The 25,303-nt window shown below is 48.1% G+C and overlaps 1 protein-coding gene across 1 annotated transcript in view; it reads right to left on the reverse strand.

The window, feature by feature from the left end:
• Positions 1 to 25,303, reverse strand: part of MMP24 (matrix metallopeptidase 24) — a 241,791-nt gene that overhangs the window by 74,088 nt on the left and 142,400 nt on the right. The window lies entirely within an intron of this gene.

Raw genomic sequence — 25,303 nt, forward strand, 5'->3', positions numbered from 1 at the left:
TACATACATGCACATACACACACTCACTCACTCACAGATACACTCACCTGTCCCCAGCCATGCAGACCGCAGCACTTCCACTGACATCCTCAGCGCCTGGCCCCGCCCCCCGCTCGGCTCCGCCCCCTCCCGCACTTTGCATGTGCACACACATACATACATACATACATACACATACACACACTCACTCACTGATACACTCACCTGTCCCCAGCCATGCAGACCGCAGCACTTCTACTGACATCCTCAGCGCCTGGCCCCGCCCCCCGCTCGGCTCCGCCCCCTCCCGCACTTTGCATGTGCACACACATACATACATACATGCACATACACACACTCACTCACTCACAGATACACTCACCTGTCCCCAGCCATGCAGACCGCAGCACTTCCACTGACATCCTCAGCGCCTGGCCCCGCCCCCCGCTCGGTTCTGCCCCCGAACTCCGCCCCCCGCACACAACGGAATCCGACAAAGAATTCTGTTCTTTGTCATCTGTTGTACAGCGTTGAACAGCGCATCAGTCACATGCGTCAAGCGACGCATGTGACTGATACAAATCAACGGAAATGTGAACTTAGCCTAAGACACATAATTAAACTGAGAACATAAAAAGCTACTTGCAAGTCCTTAATGAGCTATTATGTGTTAGTATAGCACTTTTATATTAATGATCGGTATAATTAGTTCAAGCATCATTAGTTTACCTTATGTATTAAGGGTATAAATGAAGATATCATTCAGTATAATAGACCTGTCATGCTTAACCATATAGCGGATTTTTAATTTTTTTTTTAAAGGATCAGCAATTAATTTGTGCGTTTCTTACAAACTTACTTCAAGTACTTCACAACGGATAAACTTTTAATTCCGACTAATTATGTAAACATCTTGCAAAACAGGCAGCTAATTAGCGTGATTCTCATGATCTATATCGGCAGGTTGTTAGCGCCTTGTACTGTATAGTGTTAGTGTACATTTAATCACAACAAAACCCCAGGGATCAAAAATGATGCTTCCCCTTCCACCATGTGCAGAAAGAATGGATTGATTCATAAGGTAGGACACAATACAGATTCTCATTGAATGAAACATCAGCGAGCACCCTTATTGCAATTCGTAGCTTCAAGCTACTTAAGAACGTATGCAACGTTTATCATCTATACACAGCTCAGATGATAACTGTATGACCAATGGGGTTTAGCTAATGAGACTCCTACAGATCCAAAAATCAGGTGGTCCCAAGTCCCTTTGGAGTTGTAATGAGCATGTGTGCCCACCACTACTACAAACAGTCAATGGAACAGTGGTCACACACGCTCATTACAACTAAAGGATCTTTGGTCCTCTGATCGGTGAGAGTCCCAGTGGTCATGATTTATGTTATGTATAGGACACCCACTTTAAGGATATGGCTAATAATTACTACAGTTGGATTGTATTACCTGAAACTAAATTACTGTAACTACAAAACATATACAGCTGCACTCTAAAATGCTAACAATGAATAAGAGAACTCTAGCATTGCACTACTACTATAGGAATATTTGAAAAAAGAGATATTTAGCTTATGTATTGGCCAATGCATGTGAGCCCAGTAATCAGCGACAAGGTATATCTCAATACACCAGGACCTTAACTCAAATGCCTCTATCTGGGTTAAAAACCTACATGTCTGGCAGCTAGTATCCAGCTATAAAGGGGAATGAATATATAATAATAATAATAATAATAATACAGCTGGATACTAGCTGTCCAGACATGTAGGCTTTTACTCAGATAGAGGCATCTGAGTTAGGGTCTCGGTATATTGAGATATACCTTATCACTGGTTACCGGCCTCACATGCATTGGCCAATACATAAGATAAATATCTCTTTTTTCAAATATTCCTATAGCCGTAATGCAAAACCAGAGTTCCCTTATTCATTGTTAGCATTTTAGAGTGCAGCTGTATGTGTTTTGTAGTTATATTGTGTTTTCAACTAGCACCTGTTAACACCAATTGGATGTGCGGGTCTGTCTTTTTTATATATTTGTACTACATTACTGTAGACAGGGTAGCTTAGTGACAAAAGGAACCTGTCAGGCCAATCAGTAGGCTGGAAGTTCACCCTTTACTTCCTCCAATGGCATTATTTCTCCAGCAGCAGGCATAAAAACTGCTATGGTGAAGTACATCTAAGGAAGATAGTGATCACTGAGGATAATAAAAATGCAGGGAATTCAGCCAAGGAATTACATGTCATGGAGCCGTAAAACAGAGGCACAGGTGGATACTAGTGAAGTGGCAGCAATGGACCAGCAGGGGATTGGTAAGGTACGGTAAGTATTTTTTCTTATTTTACACCATTATAACCTGTTTACATGGGTTGTCCAATGCCAAAGTTCTATATTCTTTTGAAGGAACCAAAGAACTAAAAATGTTGAAATCCTACCAGGCTGACATCTGCCGTCAAGGGAGACTTGGGAGGTCCACAGACATGTCAGCCGATCCCAAGGGTTTAGATAGCTTTTACCTTTTGTGTAACATCAGTTATATATTCAAGGCATTTTTTTTACTATTTTATAAAAAGGTAAGAAAAGTCAGATGTCTTTATTCCAAAATCCCATATAAAGCTGTTCACATAACTATAATACATGGGGTTAAAAAGGAAAAATTATTTAATGGCCGGAACTATTCAGTGCGCTGCTGATTCTAAATTAATAGTATCTACCTGTGAAATATCTAGCGGGCTAAGAATAGCTTGCAGTTGCTACACAATTCCAGCCTCCTGTGGGAAAGGAACAGGCATGAACCAAGTGTTTTCATCAGTCTAGCAGGATCAGAACAATCCCCAGCTGTTTCTCCTCTTACTATGTGACAGAACTTAATATTATGGTTTTAGATTTCTCTCTTTCTATTATTCAGACATATTTTGCCTGTGTGGTAATGTAACAGGGGCAGGGGGCGCCTCAGGGGGTGTAGTCGGGTCCCCTCGCCTTGTGGGCCGCAGGCTGAACCCCGGCCCGGCCGTTACTTGCAAAACAGGTGTGTTGTTGGGGCAGAGTGTGGATGGCAGAGGCACATACATGTCAGCATTCTTTCTGTGCTCTTCAGCTCCCTTTTCACACACAGGAAAGAGGCAGTTACAGACAGCAGGTAAACTAAACACCAATTTATTGTATAGCGCTTCCATTCTTTGTTTGCAGCAGGTTTACTTCAGTACGTTCCACATTAAAGGTTCTTTCCTTACAAAACGGTTCCCTTTACAAAACGGTTCCCTTTTTCCCCGGTAACTTTCCTTTGCCTGCAGGGGCCAAGTGTTATCCCCCTGGTAGCTGCACTCCAATCCCGGGTTTAGTCCAGCCCTATCCTAGGGGTTTGTTTAGACTATGGGACGGCTCCAGTACTCACTACCGGCTCCAGACTAGTTCCGACTTCTCCACTTCTTCTCAAGGGTTTACTCTGCTTTTCCTTGCTACGGGTGTTCCCGTCTCCGCTTCTTCTGCCTCTGCACCCACTTCCACACTCTGCCCCGTCACCTCAGACTGAGCTTGCTTGCCTCTCACATCTCCCAGCACACTGGACTCTGCATTCAGAACCCTCCCTTCCCCACCTAGGCTGCCCTGCCCCCTTCCTTCCCTGCCACTGTTACCAGGGGAACCACTGCTCTACACTGGCACCTAGTGGGGAAACAGTTTATGACAGGTAACATTTTACCATCAACATTTACAATTTGCCACCATACTACTGTGGCGTCTTCAGGGGGGAAAAACCGCTCCTTCACTACCAGGGGTCCGACTACCCCTTACATTCCTCCCCTCTTTAACCTCAGCCTCCTGGCGAGGTTCGTACCTGCAAAACAACACATGTAGGAAAACACAATACTTAAAACACACAGACTGGCACACAAGTTCGGTGCCCGGAGTCCCTCCAGGGAAGCTCCTGGTCTTAGTCGCACATCTGCCCGGAGGCCCTCCTCAGGCGCTCCCGGTCTTAGCTGACCTTCTGCCCGGAGGCTATTTCCAAGCGCTCCCGGTCTTTGGGTGGGCAGAAAACAACAAGACAACAAGATTCCTTCTTAACAGTCACGGAAGGAGTCCACGCACAGTTCTGCATTAAGCTCCTCCCGGGTTCAGTACTTTTAACGTTACTGTAACTGGAAACATTCACCGGCTTTCAACAGTACTGGTTTTCAACGGCAAACAAATCACTCTCTTCCGGACGATTACCTCTGGTTCTGGGATATCTTGCCAGTACGGGGCCTTAACTCCTGAGGGGGGCAGAGGGCCTACCTTAACAGATGCGGGCGCCTCCGGAATCTGTACGGATGCTCCTGGTGGCCCGCTCCCCAGAGTCAGCCGGGACTTGTAGGTGGCCCGGACTTCCATCGTCGTTTCCCCGGTAACGGCATCCCATGAGGTAAAAAACGTGACCTTTGCTGGTTTCTCCGAGACTCCAGTCACGGCCGGTATCATACTTGCCAGCAACGTGATGGTGGGTAACTCTCCCACCGAGCTCTCCATCGGACGTTCTCTTCTGCGTCCTACGGGCACCAGCGCGCCCGCTACGGCTTGCTTGTCTGTCCTGGCCTCCATTCTGTTTAGCGCAGGTAACTGGAACTGTTGCTTCTGCTGCTGGGATTGCAATGGCGCCGGGGAGGGTGGAGGCGGTTCTTCTTTTCCCGCTTTAGCACACACTCCGCCCCCGGCTTCACCCAGCAGGTCTGCATAGCGTTGATGACGCCTTTTCTTTCTTGCGGCGCCGCCCGTCTCTAGACCTCTGCAGCTTCTTGGGGCAGGTACCTCCCCTCTTTGGGCGGTGCACTCTGGGCTTCTTCCTCCCAGGCCAGCCCAGCGTTTTTCGTTTGGCGCCAACTTTTCACGCCTCTGCTGAGTCCATGAGGACGGCCGCCATCTTGCCGCCATCTTGTGGCCTGTTCAGCACGTCAGGCACCACTTGATCTTCCTCACAGTCTCTGGTCGGGGTTTCTTGCATGCAGGCTTGATCCTGCCGACTACGCCAAAATGTAACAGGGGCAGGGGGCGCCTCAGGGGGTGTAGTCGGGTCCCCTCGCCTTGTGGGCCGCAGGCTGAACCCCGGCCCGGCCGTTACTTGCAAAACAGGTGTGTTGTTGGGGCAGAGTGTGGATGGCAGGGGCACATACATGTCAGCATTCTTTCTGTGCTCTTCAGCTCCCTTTTCACACACAGGAAAGAGGCAGTTACAGACAGCAGGTAAACTAAACACCAATTTATTGTATAGCGCTTCCATTCTTTGTTTGCAGCAGGTTTACTTCAGTACGTTCCACATTAAAGGTTCTTTCCTTACAAAACGGTTCCCTTTACAAAACGGTTCCCTTTTTCCCCGGTAACTTTCCTTTGCCTGCAGGGGCCAAGTGTTATCCCCCTGGTAGCTGCACTCCAATCCCGGGTTTAGTCCAGCCCTATCCTAGGGGTTTGTTTAGACTATGGGACGGCTCCAGTACTCACTACCGGCTCCAGACTAGTTCCGACTTCTCCACTTCTTCTCAAGGGTTTACTCTGCTTTTCCTTGCTACGGGTGTTCCCGTCTCCGCTTCTTCTGCCTCTGCACCCACTTCCACACTCTGCCCCGTCACCTCAGACTGAGCTTGCTTGCCTCTCACATCTCCCAGCACACTGGACTCTGCATTCAGAACCCTCCCTTCCCCACCTAGGCTGCCCTGCCCCCTTCCTTCCCTGCCACTGTTACCAGGGGAACCACTGCTCTACACTGGCACCTAGTGGGGAAACAGTTTATGACAGGTAACATTTTACCATCAACATTTACAATTTGCCACCATACTACTGTGGCGTCTTCAGGGGGGGAAAAACCGCTCCTTCACTACCAGGGGTCCGACTACCCCTTACAGTAAGAGAGCAGCCATGTTAAATCAGTCAAATATACGCAGAATTGTTCCTAGTCAGCCTTTACACTACTGGATAATGGGAATTCGGAATGTACCGCTGCAATATTCCTACCACAGTGAACAGTTGGGTCCAAATAAATTACGCCTTTGGTATCTGCTAGCCTTGTATGTGATGGTATACCTTTTAAGCATACTACAGTTTCTCTTTAACATGTAGTTTTTGCCATTCTGACTTTTTAAATGGATAGCTGAATATATTGAAAACATTTTTAAAACAAAATTTCAGATACTTTTTCCCTATTGATGTGGTGAATGAATGATGCCACTGTATGGCAAGTTTGGGAAATATTGGGCAATTTTCCTAGAGCATGTGCCAAACGTAAATCTATAATAAAATAACCACTAATTTGCTTAGTGTTAAACCCGCCATACACATTAAATTAATGTTGACTGAGCCTTCCAATATCGACGGGTTGACCGGCAGTCTACAGTGTATGGGGACCACCGACTGATGGTTGGTAGAGATGTCAATTGGACTTGTCCAATTTCAGACTGCTGATTGCATTGTTCTCCCAGAGATAAGCAACCAGATGATGTGTTAAGGCTACTTTACACACTGCGATATCGGTCCCGATATCGCTAGTGTGGGTACCCGCCCCCATCTGTTGCGCGACACGGGCACAACATCGCCCAGACTCGTCACACGTACTTACCTGCCCGGCGATGTCCCTGTGACCGGCGATCCGCCTCCTTTCTAAGGGGGCGGTCCGTGCGGCGTAGCAGCGACGTCACTTAGCGGCCGCCCAATAGCAGCGGAGGGGCGGAGATGAGCGGGACGTAACATCCCGCACACCTCCTTCTGTGTCGCCCTGGGCAAGCCAGGGGACACAGGTCACAACACCACCACACCCCACACTCCAGGTAGGCACATCAATGCTAACCAGAAATCCTTGTTGCCTTCCTCCAGAGGCTGATGATTCACACCAGGGGGTGGGCCAGGCGGTTGGCTCCGCCCACCAAGGAGGTCACAGCTCTGGAGGCGGGAGAAACCAGGCAGAGAAGCCCAGGCAGGGCAAGTGTGAGGAGCTAAGTGAGAGAGTAAACAACAAGCAGTGAAAGTAAGGAAGTGGTAAAGGAGGAAAGCAAGTGAAGTGGAGTAGAGAAAGAAAGCCTGAAGGGTCCAGCTTTGTGTAGGGCCAGATCAGCAAGGTCAGCGACGGCGGTGACTGTCTGGAGGGGGACCGTTTGGAAGTTCCTGGAAGGACCCCGTTGGCTGTGTGCCCGGTGGTCTGGAGCAGTGTTCCGAAGGACAGTCAGCACCAGGGCAGGGGCCTCTCGGACCCCGGCAAGGCTAGGAGTCGCCAAATTTGCCGAATCCGTCAGTGAAGGGGACGTAGATCCCCCAACAACCAAGTCCCGATTGACGGCAACAGCCCAACCTGAAGCAGAGAGACACCGCCACCGCCACAGCACCAGTTTCTCAGGGCCAGCGCCTGCGGGCAAAGTGTAGAGCTCCTCCGGCCCAGATTGCAGTCGGGGAGCGGGTAACCGGAGGGAATCCACCGCTACCATCAGTCAAACATAGGTGCAAGGAAGAGGGACATCACCGTCACCTACCGGGAGTGCAGGTGCAGCCGTCTGTGGGACCGTCCTACCAGCCGTTTGGTTTACCGTACAAACTGTGTCCACGTCTCAGGCTGAGTGAGTACCACAGTGCCGCAAGGCACAGCGCTGCCCCCGCGTCCCTGCGCCCACCAGGCCCCGCACCTCCTTCTCCACCACCGGGCCCCGGGATCACCAACCCCTACCCACGGAGGGGCAACACAACACCTGGCTGCTCCGCATCACCATCCCCGGGATCCCCGAATTGAGCAGCGGTGGTGAAATCACCACAACCGTGGGTGGCGTCACGAACTATAACAATCCCCCACCCCCAACCACAAAACAACCCCCTTTCACTCACGGGCGAGGAGTGTCGCTCGAGAAACCCCGGGATCCGGCCCACAGCTCGAGCCACCACTGAGCAGCTGCCGGACCCGAGCAGAAGGGGTGAGCGTAGTGTGCCGACACCCTCCTCCCCGCCCGCGACACTTCCTTCCTCATAGCGGCCGGGAGGCAGGTAAGGAGAGCTTCCTCGTTCCTGCGGCGTCACACATAGCGATGTGTGCTGCCGCAGGAGCGACGAACTACATCGTTACTGCTGCAGTAACAATAATCGAAAATGGACCCCCATGTCACCGATGAGCGATTTTGCACGTTTTTGCAACGATGCAAAATCGCTCATCGGTGTCACACGCAGCAACATCGCTAATGCGGCCGGATGTGAGTCACAAATTCCGTGACCCCAACGACTCCGCATTAGTGATGTCGCAGCGTGTAAAGCCCCCTTAAGTCGGCATCTTTCTCATAGGACCGTTTGGCGGAGTGAGCACTACTATGTAAGGGAGTATTGAATCAGCCAAAACATCTTTCAGCCGACAACCATCTAATGTGTATGGGGCGGCACCAACTGATGGCTGGGAGACATGTCGATTGGACATGTCCGATTTCAGACTGCTGATCGAATTGTTTTCCCTTAGATAAGCAATCATTTGACGTCTCAGTTACTAACCTTTCTCATAGGAGCGTTTGCCGGAGCGAGCACTACTGTGTATGGGAGTGTTGGAAGAGATAGCTGTCGGGTGGATGATCAGCCGAAACATCGTTCAGCCTACAGTCATCTAATGACTATGGGGGCGCCACCGACTGATGGTTGAGAGAGATGTTAATTGTACATTTCCGATTTAAGACTGCCAATCACATTGTTCTCCCTGAGATAACCAACCGGTGGACGTATCAGTCGGCAACTGTCACATAGGAGTGATTAGCGGAGCTACCACTACTGAGTATGGGAGTATTAGAGGAGATATCTGTCAGCAGAATGATCAGCCGAAATATTGTTCAGACGATAGCCATCTAATGTGTATGGCCAACGTCACACTCTTTGAAACGACTGTACAGAAATACAAGTGATCTGTTCACATAAGCACACAGTTTTGTATCAAAGGAAACTGACCAAAAGCTCTAACCTCACACAATATTGGTCTCACTCACACTACCTGATATTGATGTTAATCAACAATAGAAAAAAAGGCAATTTCTAACTTTCTATATTTATTTTGTATTAAACCAATGAAGTCAATGATAACTGTTCAATGGATGGGAAAAGTGATCATAGTTGATACCATCAGTTGCCTAATCTATCACCCCACCACACAGAAAACTACAATCACACTGGTTTATCTTATATGTATGTCATACTTGAAGAATATTTTATACTATTAAAGGCAAGAAACATCTCTGAAGACCATTGTTAGGTCCAATACTATCTTTGTAGTGAGAGACTTGAATGTAGAACTATAAGGGTAAATTGCTAGGAAGGGGAGGCCAAGGGTTCTACACCATTTCCACATAAAAGACATCAGTAAATATACTATAGCCTAATATGTAGATAATGCATGGACACCACAAGGAGCTGTCTTCCGGTATCCAGCATCAAGACGTTAGCAGAAGATCTAGTAGGTTCGTAAGTTGTCAGGTGGGACCACCATGGATCAGATTGAGATATGAGGGAACTGGAGGTCAAGTCATCACTTTGAATTTTTTCATGTATTTCTATAACTATTTCTGTTCATTTCTGAACATTTTTCAGTGTGGCAGTATGTCATTAGGGAATACCATTGCTTCCCAAAAACATGAATAAACCTGCATGACAGTGGATTACTTTAAAAGGTACTAATCACTGCATACTGAGAACACCCTATAGGACCTGTGGCTTTGGAGATGCTCTTCCCTTCTTGCTAGGCAATCACACCTTGGTCCTTGTCAATTTTTACACATCTGCAGTATATTCCACCAGTATATTCTACATCGGATTACATATGATAGATGTGGTCAAGCTATAAAATGATAGTAAAATATTGACAAGTACCATTGCCTGTCATATTGTACCGGTCATACATTGTGCCTTTCCCCACATTAGTCAAAGTAGTTTTTCACCTTTTTACCATACATGGAAAATACAGCAATATCCTATATCCAGACAGCAGTCTAATTAGTACTTCGCCTCCCGCCAGAGCTGTCTCAGCCCCCAGCTGCCTATTTCTTACCTCCACCATTGAATTATATTGTAACTTTAGCTGGTGGTCATAATGATGCTCATATCAACACTGCAGCATATGACTTGAGAACACGGAGGAAGGTATCATGTCACAGGTAATTTGTTTTCGGTCTGAATCCGCCTCTGCCAGGACGGAGACAGACACAGATACTGACATGGTAGCCTGGTTCCACATTTTGGCAACAAGTGTAAGGACCTGGTTCTAAATGGACACTGAGCTGGGAAAAAGACCCGATCACCAGGATAATTTTTGGATCAGTAGGATAATTTTTGGATCACCAGGATAATTTTTGGATCACCAAGATCATTTTTGGATCACCAGCATAATTTTTGGATCACGATGGTGGCCAAGCAACTGGATTCTGTCCAGCATTGGCATACACTCTGCCAGCATATTAGTCCATTTTTATTTTTTCGCCATTGACAATGACAGTTTATTGGTAAGGCAAGAACAGCAACCTGCATAATGTTCCTTTTATAGTGGCTGACTTTTAAATTGCAAAACACTGAATTACAAATTTACTATAGTGAAATGCTCTTAAAAACCCTTTCAGGGAGGATCATAAATCAGGGCGCACACTGTACTTTAAGTCTTTCAATAATTAAAAGAGCAGCATGAATGCAGATGTGATATATCATCTTATCCCGCTTCTTCGCTACTAAACAATATAAAGCTCCATTTTCACATGGCTTATTTTTCTCTCCAACGTCACCTAATGTATTAAATGATGCCAATCTCCAAACTGTCTAATATGCACAATTACAATAATAGATTGCCACATCAACCAGGGAACTACACCAAGAATGTAAAGCAGGATGAAGGCTTATTAGAGAAATGGAACCATTTACAAGACTATTTCAAGGTAATGTATATTAAAGGGTTATTCGAGATTAGAAAATATGGGCTGTTGTTTTTTCTTCCTTGAATCAGCACCACTCTTTCTCTTGTAAGTCCAATTTTTGCATACGAGTGCAATTTGTAGATCACATGGAAAGCACTCTTACCTGCCATAGTCTATGGGACCATTCATGTGTTCGAAATTTTTTGCAGACCAATTGGTCCAGGGAAAATCATGGGGACATGTCTGATTGCAAGTCTATAGGTTAAAGTTACGTGACTCTCAAAAAGTATAAAGTGTTTTTTTTTCCTCTATATACGAGAAAAAACGATAACTTCGGACCACATTCTGATAAAAAAAAAAATGGGTCTGTTTTTCTTGTACGTGAAATAATTGGACATGTGAATGAACCTTTAGGCTGTGTCTGGTAAGGCAGATTGCTGAATTCAAGTAAATGGAATTGAGCTGCAATACCCAAGAAGTCCCATGGCCAGGAATGGCACAGTTTCTGGGAAAATTGCTCATCTAGGATAAACAGCAGACAAGTAGCAGATTAGAGGGTACTTTAAAGGGTTGTCCTCTACTAGGACAAACCCTTCTGACTCCACATGTTAGACTCCAGGTAAAATAAAAATGCCTATACTCATCTCACGCACCGGCGTCGTTTCAGCGGTACCATGGTTTACGATGCCGGGACTCGTCCAATCAGCGCCAATTTCTATTATCCAGCCTACGGACCAAATGAACAATCGACGCAAATTGAGCACAGCTACAGCTCTCACTTCCTGTTGAGTAATTCATTTCGTCCGAAGGTGGAGAGACAGAAGCTGGTACTCACATAATGTCACAGGCGCCTCGGTAACGCGAACCACAGTGGCAGTACAAAAGGTCAATATAGGCTTTTTTATTTTACCTGGGGGAAACGTGGACTCAAAAGGGGTTGCTATGTAGTGGACAATCCCTTTAAAGGTTCCTATACAGATCAGACTAATATCAAAAGCCCCAAAATTCAATTTGTTTTATTGTGATTTTATGTGATATACCAACACAAAGTAGCAAAAAATAAATCTAAAAATTGTGAGGTGTATTTGTATTCAACCTCCTGGCAAAATAGAATAATAAATGGCTTCATATTACAGGAGATCTCAGGGCTTCAATTTACAGGCACTTGTTTGATATTAGAGGAACAGTATTCCAAACATTAGAGACCATAGTTGATCTGGTAATTTTCCTCAAAGCCAATTACGTAAGAATTGTTGGTCAGAAAGTATTACCCGTCCTCAATCCAGACGCTGGCGGTACCTTATGTGCTTATCTAACGCGAGGAGGGATGGATATAACTGAGAAAAGGAGAAATGGGACCTCCAAAGAACCTCCAAAGCCTTCATGCTGGGGTAAACAATCTCGGCTCTGTATATTCTGATGAAATGTCGTTATGGAAAGGTAAAAATATTCAGTAATTTCAGGTTTACGTTTCTGCACGCAGTACAAATAATGGAGAAAGTGTCTTGCTGTTCGCCTCGTAGGACACTTACTAAGGTCTTTGCCTCTTAAACACATGTATCTTAGTCGTAGCGGAATCAGTGTGAAGTCAGGAGAAGACAATGTCATCATCTCTTATAAGGTTACAGCCGCTCTTTAGGCATCCAATGATAACTTGTCACGTTTTCCTGAATTCGACTTACCAAGAGATGAGTTTTATGTCTGATTATGCATTTCATTCACTTCTAAGTCCTGCTCAGCACGTAAGTATCTAACCTTCTAAAGTGACTAGAAAATAAAGGGTGAGGATTATAGTTTGCATGTTATCAAGTATGTGGTAAGTAAAGGTGGGGAATAGTGCAGGCATTGTTGGACGAGGATAAGGATGGGCCGATCATCAGCATTACGCCATAATATCCTGGTATTCTTTGAACGCAATCTAAGGCTTTGATCACATCTACAGTAAGGACCACATAATTCACACATTTTCCAATGTAGACACTCAGTCACCCACTGTGGCTCCTACTGAAGGAAGAATTGACCTGTATACCTATTTGTAAATGTAACCCTTCATATCGGAAAAGGGACTGCGGCATCGATTCATCAAAGACATTATGTGGCATAAGTCACTTTGAAAAGTCCCCAAATTTTTGCACAAAAATGTTTTGACTTTTGGCATTTTAACAACAGATTTGCCCAGCTTTGCCAAAATGGGCAGCGCAGAGCTGTGATGTGGGCATGACGCCACTGCTCATCTAATTCATGAGAAGCTGTGATGTTCCTTGTGATGGAAATCTAAAGCGGGCTTTACACGATGCGACATCGGCAACGAGATATCGTCGGGGTCACGTCGTTAGTGACGCACATCCGGCGCCGTTACCGACATCGCAGCATGTAACGCAAATGAGCGACGATCAATGAGCACAAAAACGTCAAAAATCGTTGCTCGTTGTCACGTCGCTCATTTCCTTAACACTAGAACTACTGAGGTAGTCATTTTGACTACTTTGCACTATGTATTTCTATATAGGTGTCACGAGTCCAGTAGTTCTAATGTTAATATCGCTGCAGCAACAGGTACGATGTTGTTTGTCATTCCTGCAGCAGCACACATTGCTATGTGTGACACCGCAGGAGCGACAAACATCTCCTTACCTGCCTCCATCGGAAAAGGAGGAAGGAAGGAGGTGGGCGGCATGTTCCGGCCGCTCATTTCCGCCCCTCCTTTTCTATTGGGCGGCGGTTCAGTGACGCTGCTGTGACGTTGCTGTGACGCTGAACGAACCGCCCCCTTAGAAAGGAGGCGGATCGCCGGTCACATGGACGTTGCAGAGCAGGTATGTGCGTGTGACGCTGCCGTAGCGATAATGTTCGCTACGGCAGCGATCACCACATATCGGCCGTACGACGGGGGCGGGTGTTATCATGCTCGGCATCGCTAGCATCGGCTAGCTATGTCGCAATGTGTAAAGCCTGCTTTACTCCAGTCCCTGGCTGGGATACCTACCATTTGCACACCACTTGTCAAACATTCCTGATTCATTGAGAGGCATGTGGAGGCTTAAAGAGCTCATCAACTTCTTTAACATTGATGACCTATACTTAGAATCGGTCATCAATGTCTGATTGGCAGAGGTCCGACACTCGCCACCAATGCTGATCAGCTGTTCTCAGTGTCTGCACCAGGAGGTTAGAAATGTTCAGTTCCGGAGCTGCCCCATCTTCTGATAGTGGCTTTGTACTGCACATCTGCCTCCCATTCAAATCAATAGTAGTTTGATGTGCAGAACCCAGCCAAGCTGCTATCAGAGTATGGGGCAGGGGCGGAACTGAATTTCTGTCTGCCTACTACCGCCACCGGCACCAAGAACAGCTTATCAGCGGAGGTGCCAGGTATCAGACCCCCAACCGATCTAACATTGATGACTTTTCCTAAGGATAGACCATGAATGTTAAAGTAGTGGACAACCTCTTTGAAAGGCTATTTCCATCTCCAAGATCCTATCCCAATATGCAGTAAGTGTAATAATAATATTAGGAAATACCTTCAATTAGAAATATAGTATAGTTCTCCCGATATAGCCACGACTATTACCTCATGTGCAGGGCATTACAGCTTAGGTATTAATAGTTATGTCCACTATATAGTGAGTTAGTTAGTTGCTCATGGTCGTAACCATGGATACCTAAGCTGCAATGCCCTGCACATGAGGCAAGAGACATGGCTATATCAGGAGAACTATACTACATTTCTAATTGGAGGTATTTGCAAATACTATTATTACACCTACTACATATTGGGATAGGATATTGGAGATGAGAATAACCATTTAACTGGTAACTCCGAGATGCACAAAAATGTGACTTTTCAAAACTATTTTTTGTCAAGAAAGGGCCTTGGTGTTCCCATACAATAAAAAAATGGTATGATGGCATGAACAGTGTATGCTCAGGTAGCTTCCCAAGCGCATGCTCTGAATGTGAAACACTAATGCAAATAGATCATAAGAGGGTTTAATAAAAACAAAACTTGTACACACAGACTGCTGTCCAGACTTGGAGGCAGTTTGGTGCATAGAAATGTGAAGCCCCACCGGTGTTGTATCAGTGCATACCTTCAGGGACTCCACGTAGCTGGTGCTGGTCACAGGTAGGGAATCTTCAGTTTTTGATCGTGACGCCACTCTCAGTATTTGCGGTCAGAGGGGACCGCCACTGCAGGTTAGAGGACGCCTGGGGCTGATGGTGGGTGCAGTCGGGTGTAGTAGCCTCCTGAGAGTGAGGCAAGCCCCAGGGCCCTTTGTAAAGCTGTAGTACCACAAGTCGCAGAATGACCACACACAGGCAGAGTGTCTTTCAGGGTTTTTACTCACTTCAGGTGGCAGGGTGAGTAACCCGGGCGTAGCTGGGATGAACCAGGTGGGAACCAGGTATCCTTCCGGCTGACTGTATGAGGGTGACTACAAACTCGCCTTCCTTAGCCCTTGGTGGTTTGGGGTGACCCCGACTTTGAGTCCCTATGGGGGTCACCCAGGGAAGATGCTCCAAGCCTCTCTCCCCTTCTTGTGTTGCCGTGTGCTTGTTCCCCGGGCCAGGCCACTCCAGCCTCTTGCCTCCTGTGACCTATGGGCCCTACTTGCGGTTACGTGGCTGCGGCTTTTGGTTGTTGTGGTGTGGGCTGTAAGAGCCCCACACCGGCAGGTTTAGCAGGGAAAGGTGAATCTATCCTCGCTTCGGGATCTGCCGCCCGGTTGGGCCTGGTGCTCTCTAGAAGTCTCCTTACTTCCCACTCCGTGCACTCTCTAGCTGAAGCTGGCTTTCAGGCAGCACTTCTAGTTGACCGTTCTCCCCCGTCTGTAGCCACTGCGCGGGCGCTGTTAGACAGCATCAGCCCCACAGGTCTGCTCCTCACTGAGCCCTCTGGAGTTCTCCGCTCTAACTGACTCACTGCTCCTCCTCTCCTGTTCTTGCCTACGCCACCTAGCAACCAGACTCTCCACCACACCCCTTGAGAGGAGATGGAGGCTTTTAACCCCCTGCCACTATTCCAGTGGAGGTATAGGCTTTGCCCCCTCCTGGGATCCCCAGGGGTCCTCTCATGGGTACATGTGTGAGACCTGATCACTATGCGCCTGTGTTCCACACCCCGGTCAGCCATCCGGATTACCTGTATTGTACTGTTCCCAGCATGGGTGCAGTACTCAGTGGTGCCTGACCAGGTCAGGGGCGCCACATTCCCCCTTAGTTATCACCAGCACGTCCTCGGGCTGCAAGACAACATTTTAAAATGCATAAAACATTAAAACATGTAAAACATTTTTAAAACCACCAGGTATCAGACATCACCACCCTCCACCCACAAGTCCGTTAACCCACCCAAAACCCTCTCAGGAGGCAGGTCACCGGTCCTTTTGGTAACCAGGTCTGGGCCATCCGTTTCTCCAGACCTTTCCTCCAATCTTCCTCTCCCGTTGGCCGCGACTTCAGCCACTTCTGGCAGGATGTAGAGGCGGCTTTCATGGGCTGGTGGTCTCAGGGTATACCTGGCCTGGTGGATCCGCGCCGTCAGCCTCTTCTGGCAGGATGCAGAGGCGGCCTCCACAGTTGGTGCTGACCAGGTACCCTCTTTGTGGTGGTGAGCCAAGGCCCCATAAACAGGCGTGCTCTCTGGTCGCAGGTGAGCCAAGGCCCTTTTCTACGGACGGGCCCCCCTGGTTGCAGACGAGCCAAGCCCCTAAACAGGCTGGCCCTGGTGGTGGTGCCACTGGTGTAACTATTTACACTGCGAGAGTTTGTGGCTATAGCAAGTTCATAGCCTTAAGGTTTATGGGTTTTCTCACAATAGTTTTTGTGGGCGCATTTCTTAAACGTTGCAAACAAAACTTTCAAAACTTTAACTTCTGTACTTCTTTTCTGTACTTTACTTTACTCCTCTTTTTCACTAGGGCGAGGGCACGTTGGGCACTGGCACCTGTGACTTTCCTGCTCTTTGTCTCTTTCTTCATCTGTAGGATCTTTATCTTTCCGTTCTTGGTCTTCATCTGTTTCTACATCTGGTTCTTTATCTCTATCTTGTCTTTCTTGTCTTTCTTGTCTTTCTTGTCTTTCTTGTCTTTCTTGTCTTTCTTGTTGCAGGGGATGGCTGTAGGGTTTGTTGGGACATAGCGTTACGCCCAAAGCATACAATCCTCTTTCGCCTTGATGCAGGGTGAACTGAACGGAATCTCCCATCTTTAGATTTCTGCAAGGGTGTCCTCTTGGCAGATGAGCGTTCACATCTCTGCGGTTTACAAATATCCCTTCTTTTATTCCTGGTGCTACAATGAAGCCATAACCACTTTTCAAGTTGAAATCTTCCACTACGCCATAACACAGGGGTCCTCTAGCCTGGGCTTTGGACTCTCTCAACATACGCTTCTCCTTTAGGTCTCTGGCGGTGACTGCTCTCTGTTCAGGAGACTGTGGTGCTGGAGCAAACTGTGTTCTTCTGCGCCGTGTCTTGCGGGCTGGATCCATGCCTGTGGGCTCCCAGGTGAAGCTCTTAGGCAGCTCTTCTTCTGCAGAGGGGGTCAGGTCCTCCTCGTCCCAGCGGGAGTATGGCAGCATTTCCGGCTCTGAATACACAACTGCTACTGGTGACACTGGAGTCGGAGTCAACCCTTCTGCTCCCTGGCCTCCTCTCCCCCTTAGTTCTTCCTGGCACTCCAGCTGTGGCAGTGCCGGGGATGGATGCTCTTCAGCCGGCCCAGGTGAGGGACTCTTTGGTGTAGCTGCAGCAGGAGTTAGCAGGAGACTCTTTGGGGTATGCGGAGGGGGTATGTACTGGCTCACCAGCCATTGTGGAAATTTGGCCTCCAGGTCAGCCTTCATCTGCCAATATGCAGGGTCTTCACCCACCGTGGGCTGCCTATCAGGGACCTCTGTGGACCGGGGAGCGGTATCTGCTCTGGCCTTACAGGCCGGGGTAAATGCTGAGGTAGTCTTTCCTTGGCGGGCCGCGCCTGGCATGGCGGCGGCCTGGTCTTGGCGGGCCGCGCCTGGCATGGCGGCGGCCTGGTCTTGGCGGGCCGCGCCCGGGATGGCGGCGGCCTGGTCTTGGCGGGCCGCGCCTGGCATGGCGGCGGCCTGGTCTTGGCGGGCCGCGCCTGGCATGGCGGCGGCCTGGTCTTGGCGGGCCGCGCCCGGGATGGCGGCGGCCTGGTCTTGGCGGGCCGCGCCTGGCATGGCGGCGGCCTGGATCAGTGTCGCTGTTGCAGGGGGCTCTGTGCAGGCTGGGCTGGACGTCGCTGCAGCAGTCTGGGCTTGGCGGGCCGCGCCCTGTATGGCGGCGGCCTGGTCTTGGCGGGCCGCGCCCAGGATGGCGGCGGCCTGGTCCTGGCGGGCCGGGCAGGGCATCGCTGCAGGGACTGGGTCTTGGTGGGCCGAGCAGGGCATCGCTGCAGCCGCTGGGGCTTGGAGGGCCGCACCTGGCGTGGCTGCGGCCTGCTTCAGCGTCGCCGCACCGGACGCCTCTTCAGGGACCGCGGACGTGGCAGCAGGGGTCGGGGCACTTGCGCGGGCCGGGGCATCATTCGACTCACCCGTTGTTGGTAGCACTGGGGTCTGCGTCGTCGCCATCCCGCCTGACACCCGGCATGCAGCTCTCCCTTCATAGGCCCGAACCGCCGCGGTCAGCTCCTGCAGTTCCATCCGTTCCTCCCGAATCTGCTCCACGACCCGGGTCTCCAGCCGGTTGCAAAACTGGGCCAGCTCTCGGTACCACCAGGCAGCGGAGCCTGGTTCTGGGTTCCTGCGGTCAGACGCCATTTCTTCTGCGCCGTCTTCTGCACGGTCTCCCAGCAGTGGACTCTTCGCTGCCTCCTGTAACAAGCTGTCCAGTTGCTGCTCTGCCTCTTTCAGCAGCTCCTCTCCCAGCAGCAGGCTTGTGGCTCTCTTTCCTTCCCGCCGTCTCTCGACGCTTCCACTCTCATAGCTGGCAAGGTCAGAACCCTCCAGGGGATCTCTGGGTAGCCACGCCTCTTCGTGGGCGGTAACTTCTCCCAGCGCGGGCTGCTGTTGTTTTTCAGCGCGCTTTTCATGGTGGCAATATGGCGGCGCTTCCAATTTTTCAAGCGGACCGCCCAGGCACATGGTCACCTGTCTGAACAGGTCTAGTCCTTATCCTGTTCGTGACGCCAGATGTGAAGCCCCACCGGTGTTGTATCAGTGCATACCTTCAGGGACTCCACGTAGCTGGTGCTGGTCACAGGTAGGGAATCTTCAGTTTTTGATCGTGACGCCACTCTCAGTATTTGCGGTCAGAGGGGACCGCCACTGCAGGTTAGAGGACGCCTGGGGCTGATGGTGGGTGCAGTCGGGTGTAGTAGCCTCCTGAGAGTGAGGCAAGCCCCAGGGCCCTTTGTAAAGCTGTAGTACCACAAGTCGCAGAATGACCACACACAGGCAGAGTGTCTTTCAGGGTTTTTACTCACTTCAGGTGGCAGGGTGAGTAACCCGGGCGTAGCTGGGATGAACCAGGTGGGAACCAGGTATCCTTCCGGCTGACTGTATGAGGGTGACTACAAACTCGCCTTCCTTAGCCCTTGGTGGTTTGGGGTGACCCCGACTTTGAGTCCCTATGGGGGTCACCCAGGGAAGATGCTCCAAGCCTCTCTCCCCTTCTTGTGTTGCCGTGTGCTTGTTCCCCGGGCCAGGCCACTCCAGCCTCTTGCCTCCTGTGACCTATGGGCCCTACTTGCGGTTACGTGGCTGCGGCTTTTGGTTGTTGTGGTGTGGGCTGTAAGAGCCCCACACCGGCAGGTTTAGCAGGGAAAGGTGAATCTATCCTCGCTTCGGGATCTGCCGCCCGGTTGGGCCTGGTGCTCTCTAGAAGTCTCCTTACTTCCCACTCCGTGCACTCTCTAGCTGAAGCTGGCTTTCAGGCAGCACTTCTAGTTGACCGTTCTCCCCCGTCTGTAGCCACTGCGCGGGCGCTGTTAGACAGCATCAGCCCCACAGGTCTGCTCCTCACTGAGCCCTCTGGAGTTCTCCGCTCTAACTGACTCACTGCTCCTCCTCTCCTGTTCTTGCCTACGCCACCTAGCAACCAGACTCTCCACCACACCCCTTGAGAGGAGATGGAGGCTTTTAACCCCCTGCCACTATTCCAGTGGAGGTATAGGCTTTGCCCCCTCCTGGGATCCCCAGGGGTCCTCTCATGGGTACATGTGTGAGACCTGATCACTATGCGCCTGTGTTCCACACCCCGGTCAGCCATCCGGATTACCTGTATTGTACTGTTCCCAGCATGGGTGCAGTACTCAGTGGTGCCTGACCAGGTCAGGGGCGCCACAGAAACATACAAGACCAGTTAAGCTTAAACCTGCGCCTATAACTAGGCTAATCAGCTCAGAAAGGTTTTGCACAAGCAATAGACTGATGGCCAATGCTTGGGATAGGTCATGCATATTTAATATTTTGTGTCAGCGCTGACCATTATTATATGTGCCCGATACCACTGCGTAAGTGAAAGTACAAGCACCTTTGGTCTCTGGAGAGCCAAGAAGCAACTACACAGGTCATATAGTTAAGCACTAATTGTAATCCAAAGCCACTATTTTGCATTGGAGTACATAAAAAAGGTAAAACTGCAATAGAGATCATTTATATTTCATGAACTCTTAATTGGCTTTTAAATATCTTTTAGCCAGTTTATGCATTGGACACACAAGTGCATGAAAGATGCAAACAAGGCACATGGCTTTATAGATGCTGTGTCTATGTGATGGTGACCTGAGTGGGCGAGGTGGCATGGAGGATGGCAACAATAGACGTAGTAATCCTCCAAATACTATATTCTGTACACAATAGCAGAGTGTTTATGTGAACAACAGGATCAGGGAAATAACTGGTTCTAAAGATGCATCATTGGCCTATTGTGCTGCCACATATGGTGGCATTAGTCTACACTAAATATTTCTATACTGAGATAGCGATGGTGCCATTTCATTACTCCAATTCTCCTAGGAGTCAGCGGACCCTTATGGGATTCCCCATATTTGACTGCAGTGTTCATTAGCTTGTGTTTAGGTAGTTTAATAATACGCAGCAAAATGTGACAACCACGCCATAAACTCAATGGAGCAGATATACCAATGTATATACACTATATACCGTGTTTTTCCAAAAATAACACCTCCGCCAAAAATAAGCTCTAGTAGGAGTTTTCAGCATTTTTGGCGTAAGGTTTAAAAATAAGACATCCCCTGAAAATAAGCCCCAGTCGCAGTCCAATAATGAAGTGTCCAGGCAGCTAAAAAAAAGTGAAAAACTACTGCAGGACACTTCATTATAGAAAGAAGACACCCCCAAAAGAAAGTAAACAGAAGACCCAGCAATCATACTCCCCAGACCCCGAACAGGAGGACCTGCAGTGGAATGCACACCCCATGGAATGCACACCCACACACATCAGATCGCACATCAGATCACACACACACACATCAGATCGCACACACAATCACACATCAGATCACACACACACACATCAGATCACACACACACACATCAGATCACACACACACATCAGATCACACACACACACACACACACACACACATCAGATCACACACACACATCAGATCACACACACATATCAGATCCCACACACACACACATCAGATCCCACACACACACACACACATCAGATCCCACACACACATCAGATCACACACACACATCAGATCACACACACACATCAGATCACACACACACATCAGATCACACACACACATCAGATCACACACACATCAGATTGGGCACAGACACAGAAACACATCCAGAGATACCGATTGCTTCTGGCCGGCAGAGAATTCTGGGACACAGTGCAGTGGAAAGCATAGAGGACTTGCGGTGAAACGCATCAATACGATCCATCGCCGAATCCTCTATGCGCTCCCCTGCACTGCGTCCCATCTTCCCCTGCTCGTCAGATGCAATTGGTATCGCTGGATGTGATGAGTGTGTGTGCAACCTGATGTGTGTGGATGATTATGAGTGTGTGTGTGCGATCTGATGTGTGTGAGTGTGTTGGCCAGAAGTAGGGGAGGACGGCGTGCAGCATACCTACTGGGAGCGCCTGTTGAGGATCACAGGGGGACCCGGGAGCAACGCAGATGTCTGAGGTCTGGTAAGTATGATTCTTCTGGGAAGGGGGGGGAGTCTGCTTTTCTGGGGGGGTAAAGGTGCCCACAAAAATGTTTGCCCAAGAATAAGAACTAACCAATAATAAGCACTAGCGCTTTTTTCGGGGCAAAAACAGTGTCTTATTTTTTGAAAAACACGGTAGTAGAAATACAATGAAATGCCATATTAATGAAGCCCCTGAGCCAAAGTGAGCATGGATTCAGAGTTGCCCTTCTGTAGAGATGAGCGGACCAAAGAGAAAAGTTCACTGTTCGTTCTCAGACCTTACAAAAACATCAGTGATCGAGCTCGGGTGCTTAACATATGCTGACCTCTGGAGCAAGCATTGCTGAGCTCGGGGACACTCGGCCCAGTACAAGCCACTTGCAGTGTTTGAATGGTCCTCACTCGGGGTAAAATTAGCGCTATGGAATGTAGTATGTACATAAAACACCTGAACTGCCCAGTCAGTCACTTCCAATGGGGTTCAAGTAAAGTCCGGAACCAGAACAGAACTTTATCTAAAGTCTAGCTGAACCTGCTGAACCCCAACTTCAACAAGTCCACTCATCTTTACAGAGCAGGAGTTTTTTAAGAGTTAATGTGTTAGCCACAGCTTAGTATTATATTAGGCCAGGGTCATAAATCAAACAACAAAAACAAACCCTAAAAGGGGTTCTCCAGTTGTTTAAAAGGCTAATCCTTATGATCGTCAGACTCCATTGACAACGCCCCCCCTCCCCACCCACGAGGAGTGTCTTGTACACGGTTCTGTATGGGACAACTCTATACTATTAGTAAAAGCTGTTCTCAATCCCATTCACTTACATTGAGATAAAACTTTAATACCAAGAACCCTTTAAAAAAAAAAATTAGAGGGGGTACTGAGAGTCAGACCTCCACCAATCCTAAAAATGGGCTGTCAATTTTAACAGGAGGGACCTTTTTGAGTTATTTAGGGTTTCTTCAGTAATATACACTGTGCGCCAGGAGTAAAGTCTCCCTTCAGTGGGCTTTATTTCCCCTTAGACGCATGGTAGCACTTTAGCAAAATTGCACATTTGCGCCCAAATTCCCTTACAACATAACAGCCGATCACTCGGGGTCCCAGTAGTATGTGAACCAGCGCAGCCTATTTTAACTCACTCTTAATGCGATGGATACAATCGTACAATCCAGCATACTGTGCCTAGAAAAAAATCATGTTTTATTGACTATACAGATAAGTAACTTTATATCCTCGGGCCTCATTTAGTAATTACAAGTTCATTGGAAATATAGTCAAACATTTCGCCGGCTAAATTCTTACATTGGGAAATAATTGTATCCGCTAATGTCCCATAGAAAACACATTTAGTCTTACAATTAAAAACATACAAACAAAAGCAAAAACAAAGAAGTCTAACAAGTTATCTTTCCAGCAGATGCAAAAGAAAAAAAACTGCTTTATGGGGGGTGTAGTAATCCAATAATAAAAGATACAATACTTTCCTGTTTAATTGCCTTCCCCTCCAGCGCCCCCAAAGCAATAGATAGTGATTTAATAGGTAAGTAATGCTTATTTTATTATTTTATGGCATCTCCTCCCATCGGCTAGGTTTTTTCTTTATTTCAGATAAAACCTTTAATACAATTGCAACATGCAATTCCTGACTTCAGCAGGTAATTATGCGATTACTAAACTTTTTTATTCTTTATGTAAATGAGTTCTCCCACAAGTAAAGTACCTATTAATCAATAGACCTTATAATAAAAACAATTTCCACAATTGGATGTGTTAAAAAATGTTCCTTTGCTGAGAAAATTACTGTGTAATGGCTGTGTCTGATTGTGCTGGGCTGTTTACCTTCATGGTTAGCACCATCCACATCTGGTCAGGGCAGAAAGAAAAAGAGAGAGTATATAGACAAAACAACATGGGATCAAAGCAGATTCTTTCTGTGAGGTAATACATTTTCCTGCCTGTTTTTAAACATGTTTTACCTCACAGAAAGCAGCAGCTGCGATCCCATGCTGTAATGTCTGTATACCGTATTTTTCGGATCATAAAACGCACTTTTCCTCGCAAAAATTTGAGAGGAAAATGAGGGGTGAGTCTTATAATCCAAATGCAACTTAGCGGAGTTGGTGGAGAGGGGTCACAGGAGATGGTGCAAGCAGTGGGCGCTGTGCTGTGAGCTTACTGTGGGCGGTGCTGGGAGGCAGGGACCGCCATTTCAAAAATGTCGGCGGTGCGGGCTTCAAATAATGGCGCCTGAAGTCGGTGCCTGCACAGATGAGCTCTCGGTTTAAGAGCTCTTCTGCGCACGCGTTGCCTCCGGCCCATTGATTCCCTGCAACGGATGTAAGGAAAACGGCGCCCGGAGGTGGAGTGTGCGCAGATGACATCTCGGCTTGTCATTGAGCCGAGAGCTCCATCTATGCACGTGCTGACTCCGGGTCCCATTTCTTTGAAGCCCCCACTGCCAACAGCTTCTGGGTGCTCCACCTGCCTCACAGTGCCCGCAGCGAGCATCTGGGACACCCGCTGCACCACCAGCCCCTACCTCCTGTGATCCTGGTCCACCACAGCTGCCGCTCCACCCTCCGATAAGATAGCACCAAATTATAAAATGGATCCTTTATTTTTTTCCCCCTTTTTTTCCTCTAAATTTGGGGTGTGTCTTATAAAACGAAAAGTACGGTATTCTTTTGTCTACTGTGCAGTTTCAATGGCCTGTTCATGTTCCATTAGAAGCTGCTTTTAACTGCTGCTTGGCAAGATCTGCACACTGTAAGCAAGTAATTTGTGTACAGGGCTACTGGGTGCTCGAAATGGCACTGCAGCTTAGCATTTATAAGGGAAGGAGTCAAGGGCGGCACGGTGGCTCAGTGGTTAGCACTGCAGCCTTGCAGCGCTGGGGTCCTGGGTTCAAATCCTACCAAGGACACCATCTGCAAGGAGTTTGTATGTTCTCCCCATGTTTGCGTGGGTTTCCTCCGGTTTCCTCCCACACTCCAAAGACATACAGATAGGGACTCTAGATTGTGAGCCCTGATGGGGACAGCGTTGCCAATGTATGTAAAGCTCTGTGGAATTAATAGCGCTATATAAATGAATAAAATTATTATTAATTATTATTATACTAAAATAAACAGAATATTTTTCAACATTTCACAACTTTGCAATGCCGGGACATTAAGTACAAAAATAACTTAGTTATTTTAAAAGGGATTGTCTCATGAATACAGTAACTAAATATGTCTCCTATGAAGACATATGGATGCCAGAGAAGGGGGTACCTTC

The sequence above is a fragment of the Anomaloglossus baeobatrachus genome, chromosome 5 (genome assembly GCF_048569485.1).
Source record: "Anomaloglossus baeobatrachus isolate aAnoBae1 chromosome 5, aAnoBae1.hap1, whole genome shotgun sequence".
NCBI lineage: Eukaryota > Metazoa > Chordata > Amphibia > Anura > Aromobatidae > Anomaloglossus > Anomaloglossus baeobatrachus.